The sequence below is a fragment of the Tupaia chinensis genome, unplaced genomic scaffold (genome assembly GCF_000334495.1).
Source record: "Tupaia chinensis unplaced genomic scaffold, TupChi_1.0 Scaffold148296_1, whole genome shotgun sequence".
Lineage (NCBI taxonomy): Eukaryota > Metazoa > Chordata > Mammalia > Scandentia > Tupaiidae > Tupaia > Tupaia belangeri.
The window spans coordinates 670692-676440 of NW_006208147.1; positions in this window are offsets into that span (position 1 = coordinate 670692).

Sequence of the window (5749 nt, forward strand, 5' to 3'; positions counted from 1 at the left end):
GTTCTAGAGATAATTCCAGGAGCTGGGGGTGCATTCATGAGAAGAAGCCTGCTGAGGCCAGGACCAAGTCTCCCAGTGGGTTGAGCCCTGGAAGCAGGGAGTGCTGGGTGAATGGAGTGCTGCAAGTTCCAAAGATAACCCTGGTGGTGATGCATTCACAAGAAGAAACACTGAAGATAATTCTTGAAGGATTGGAGGAGCCAAGTGAGTACACGCGGATAGTAATCCCTCCCATCACCCATAGCTACTTCTTACAAATAGTTCTTCAAGATTCAGCTCCAGTGCTGCTTCCTCTCCCTCTTTTCTGAAGCTCAATATTTGTTATATTAGCAATATCAACACTCATTATCTATCAACTCTGTGTCAAATGTTCTAAATTTTTTCCCCTTTAGTTTGCTATAGGGTGCACACACCCATTGGAGAGAGAGAGGTAGAGAGAGAGAGAGAAATTGAGAAAGCACCCTCCATGTAGGATGGCCATGCTACCATTCCCTCACTGCCAGTCTCTCATTGGGATTTTGGGCATGCATATGTACAAATGCATCTGGCATGTTTCTTAAGCCTCCAGGTCCAGGACTCAAACCACAAAGCCACATAGAAACCAGCCATCTTTACTATCATTGTCATCATTTTGCAGATGAGAAAACTTAGGGGGCTAAATTGCCCAAACTCACACAGATCTAGCCAGGCAGTATTGTGCTATCAGAGAGAAGATGATTTTATTTTGTATGTTTTGCTACACAGTGTGTGTGCACTTGCAAGAGAAAGAGAGAGAGAGAGAGAGAGAGAGACAGAGACAGAGAGAGAAAATGAGAAATTACCACACCTACCAGGTTGGGGTTGGGTTGGGAGATGGCCATGCCCCAGTCCCTTCTCCTCCATTCTTCTTTTGGAAACACATGCACACGCACACAACATGATTTTCAAGCTTCTGAGCCTGGGACTTAAATCATGCGGTTGGCCATGTGAGATCCAGCACCTTAACCTCCTTGCCTCCTGCTGGTCCAAGAATGGATGGTCATAGCTACTTGCCCATGAAGGCTCTAGTTGTGCCTTCTCTCATGGGACTTAAGCTTTCTAATTAGTATTAAACTGAATTTTGGAAGTATCACTTTCTTTGCTGAACTCTGACGCCTTCATTGTGATAAAATTTATATATGACAAAAATGCACAGATTTTAAGTCACCTCAATTAAATTATAAATATTTTCATCATTCATGAAAAAATTTTTTTTTTTTTTGGAGAGGTTTTCGCTATAGGGCGCGTGTGCTTGCCAGACAGACAGAGAGAGAAGGAGAGACAGAAAGCGAGAAGTAATCCCTTCTCCTCCATTCTCCTCTCTGGATCTTGGGCACACACGCACATGCACCCGGTGTGAGTTTTAAGCCACCGGGTCCGGGACGCGAACCCGCGGTCGACTACTTGGGAGTCCAGCGACATAGCCATTATGCTAACTGCTGGCTCCCAATTCATGAAAACTTCTTGAGCTCCTTCCTAATCAATAACCCCTTCCCCATTCTACTTAAGGGAACTACTCTCCTGATTTATAGTATTATAGTTTTTTTTTTCTTTTCTGTTGATCTACAACATTGTATGATGGAATTACATGGTATGTATTCTTTTGTGTCTGGTTGGCTTCTTTTGCTCAAGATTCCATTTTTGAGATTCATCCATTTCACTCCTTTTTATTGCTACCTAGTACTCCATTGTAAGCTCTTTAAGAAATGGCCTTACTTATCTTTGTATCTACCCTTCTGAGGCTTATCAGAACCAGGGAAATATTAACAATGTTTATCAAGAGAGACATGGACACCAATCAGGCAGACACAGGTCTTGTGCCAAGGCTTAACCCTTGGTCCCTAGATTGTGGGGGGTTTGGGGTCCTGAAAAGAAGCTGTAGTAACTGTAATGGCTGGTGTGGAGATAGGGAACTTGGAGGCTTGGAACAGTGACTGTTTACCTGTAACATTGGGGTTTTCACTATTTTGACAACTGCTATTAGTGAACCAGTACATGTTTCTGAAAATCATCAACTCTGCTCAGGAAATGTCTTACACAGAAAAAGACAGTCAGTAAATATTAGTTTATTGAATGGGGAACTATAAATTTAAGGGAAATTAAAGATGCCCACTTGATAGTACTTAAAATTAGAATGATCTGTTTTTCAAGTATTTAAGTGCTTTGGTTTTATCAGTAGTTGTGTGATACAGGTTATTAAAACAATTTCAGAACCCTTTTCCTGTGTAGCATTTGATACCCACCAAAGTTGACACCTACCCATGGAATCTAAGAGTGATAAATGTCATAAAGTCTTAATTGACCTTCCAAATAGGAACAGGTTACATGTGGAACATGATAGGAGAATTAGGACTATCAGAAGAATGGGTACTTGGTGCTCAGTACACAGCAAAGGCTCACCAATATTTAGGGATGAAAGATTACTTGTCTTTTATGCATTGATTCAGAAGAGAAAATAGTCCATAAAGGTTGAAATATCTAGAGGACACTTCCTGGAGAGTATGAGTTGAAGGTAAGGTCATGGAAGTAGATGGCTTTTAGAAGGGAAGGGTAAAAATAGCATAAATAAAGGAAAGGCATGGGATCTATAGAGGATACCTGGCCCCAGATACCTTGTCCCTTTCTTTGGAGGACTTGACTACATTTTCTCTGTTACTTGTAGGCTTGGAGGGAAGCCAGTCAAGGAATCCTGTCTTCGCTGGTCAAGAACTTCACTGCTTAACCAGTACACTGGTTAAGTAGCACTCTGTTTAGAATGTGTATCTTGTGCAGAGTAACACGAGGATTATGTCTAAACTGATGAATCACGCTGGCAATGTCCTCAGTGGATGGTCTTTAGCTCCTGCTACCTGGATCTCCAGAGCTTCCCTGATTCCTGGATTTTCTAAATTTTTGAACTTTCTAGTTTTCCTTCATTTCTGTGAATTTTTTTTCAACCCTTTTAAAATTTCATTTTCTCTTTTACATCCAATCACATTATTTAGCTTACAAACGGAATATTTCAACATGTGAACATTTCTCTTGATAGCTTTTCAATATTTTTCTCTTTTCATTTAGTATAGCCAGAATCAATTTCTGTTGCTTGCAACTTCAATGGATTTAGGCAGTGTCCAGCTTCTTGGACCCCATCGAGTTTTCAGGATGTCCTGGTGGCAAAGTAGGTGATTACTGAATCCTTTCAAAATGTGTAGTTGAGAGCCTGGAATTCTTTGCAGCTTCCTTACAAACCAGACCATGAGGTCTCACTCCTTGAGTCATAGACTGAAATGTCTGGAAATCAGTGATTCTCTTTATGATTCACTTTCACCTTTGCCTACACATGATTCCCCAAGAGGTTCTTCTCAGAAGGCTGCTCTGAAGATAATACCAGTCACCCCACAGAGTCTTGACAACAAATATACAATCTAATAAAAAAATTAAAAAAAAAACAAAATGAAGATTCTTAATTTTCTGGCTATAGCCGGTGTCTCTCTTGTGATTTATATCTGGTTTGTCTACCCATTTCTATCCCAACCAAAGTCAATATTGCCCTTTCTTCCTCCAGCCCCTTTCACTTCGCTGCATTATTTCCATGGAGTTATGCCCTTCAAGGTCCTTTCTTAGCCTCTGAGAACTTTTCTGCAGGTTTATCTCTTGTTCCTTATGTGAAGTGCTATGATGTTTGCTTCTGACAAGTGCTAATTGAACTATACTCCTCATGTTTTCTCATGAATCCTGGGGAGAGCAGCATTTTTCTCCCCAAGGGAAAATGAAAACATGACAGAAGACTGAAGTAGCTATTATGTAAACAAGAGAGGAATCACAGAACAGGCTTCAGTGACTTTTGTGCAAAAGGAAAACGGAAGGGAAATGAGCAATTCAAGTCTAGGGCCTGGCCATGTGGACTACTTGTTTTGAATTATAGCACGGCATGAGAAAAAAAGCAGAATTTGTCCCAGGAGGAAGTGCCATGCGTGTGATGGCTGTGCAAGTAGTTGCTGTTTGAGTCTTTGATGGACTCTATGATGGATGGAAAAAACCCTAAAGAATGCATACCTAAATTCTTGTACCTTCCGATTTCAGAGTAGGCACCATATTCTGCCTACCATGTCTTTCATTCTTGTCTACCCTTTCCATCATTGATCTAATGGGGTGTCAGAAAAGTCATGATGCATCTTTGCATAGAAGAACAGAAAAAAAAAATGCGTCATAACTTTTCCCATGACCCAGTAATTTGTGCTGTTACCATGTTCTGGCATGATTTTCTAATGCTTCTTTCCCCTGTTTTTTTCTCCTTTTCAACTGTTTCTCTCTGCTCCCACATAAGCAAGACTGGATCATATAAATTCTCTTCTCAAAAACCTTAATTTGGGACCAACAGATGGCATAATACTTACATCGCTGGACTGTCACTTAGTTGACCACAGTTCGAGTCCCGGACCTGGTAACTTAAAACTCATGCCAAGTACGTGTGTGTGTGTGTGTGTGTGTGTGTGTGTGCGTGCCCCAAATCCCAATAGGGAACAGGGAAGAAGGAATTGCAGTGTGGCCATCCTCCCAGGGGGTGATTTCTCACTTTCTATCTCTCTGGTTGAGTGCACACACCCTATAGCAAAAATCTCTCTAAAAAACAAACAAACAAAAAACAAACCCAAACACCTTAAATCACAGAATCAAGTCAGATTCTATTCCAGGCAATCAAGACCCTACCCATGGGACCCTCTACCTTCCTCCCCAACCTCATTTCTAGTTACTTGCTTCTCTTTCTCCCCCACAACAACCTACTTCCTGGTTCACAAACTTGTTGAGCACCAAAAGACCTCTGTGACATTGCTCATATGTCTCTCATTTTGATCTTTTCCTCACTTCCTCTGGAGGAATCTCTCTCTCTCTCTTTTTTTTTTTGGTATGTTAGTTTGATATTTATTTTTTTCAGGCAAGGATGAGGGAGAGAAAAGATGACAGTATACGTAGAGGATTGAAGAATTTGAATTTTGAATGAGAACAAAAGAGTGAAAAGAGAGAATAGATTTTATTTGAGTTTTTTTCCCTTAAATTTGTTTATTTTTTACATTAATTCACTATACATCATTACAGCATACAAATGAATTTTCCACCGAAAATACACTGTATATTGGCTCAATCAAGCACATCAACCTACATGTTATCAGCAAATAATTTTCCATTTCTTATGTCTTGTATACTTTGATTTTTTGTTTTGCCATCCTTGATTCCCTATCCCTCTCCCTCTGCCATGTCCCACCCTCCTCCCACATTGTCTCTGGTATCCATGGTTGCTAAAAAAAAACCCCCCCATTTAATTGAGTTGCTAATGAACTTAATTAGTCTAAATATTTCCAATAGCTAGCGCAGCTGATATATACCTATACATGAACTCAAGTCTGACTTTAGGCATAAACCTCAGTGAGTAGAATGAACATTCTATAAAGTAGTACCTAGCTAGGGCTATATAGCTTACTGCAGTCATCAAATATGCATTTTTAAAAAAAAATTCGATACGAACAGTTTTACTGTTTTTTTTTTTCTCCTGAACCTTTTTTTTTTTTTAAATCACTTAACATTCATTCCCTGAGCATCATCACAACATACTAAATGTGGTTTCCCATCTGGAATATACTGCACAGTGGCTTAATCATGCATGTTATCATCAATAATATTCCATTTCTACTTTCATATATATGTATATGTATATATATTTTTTTTACCCCATGTTTGACCCTCTGCCCTTTCC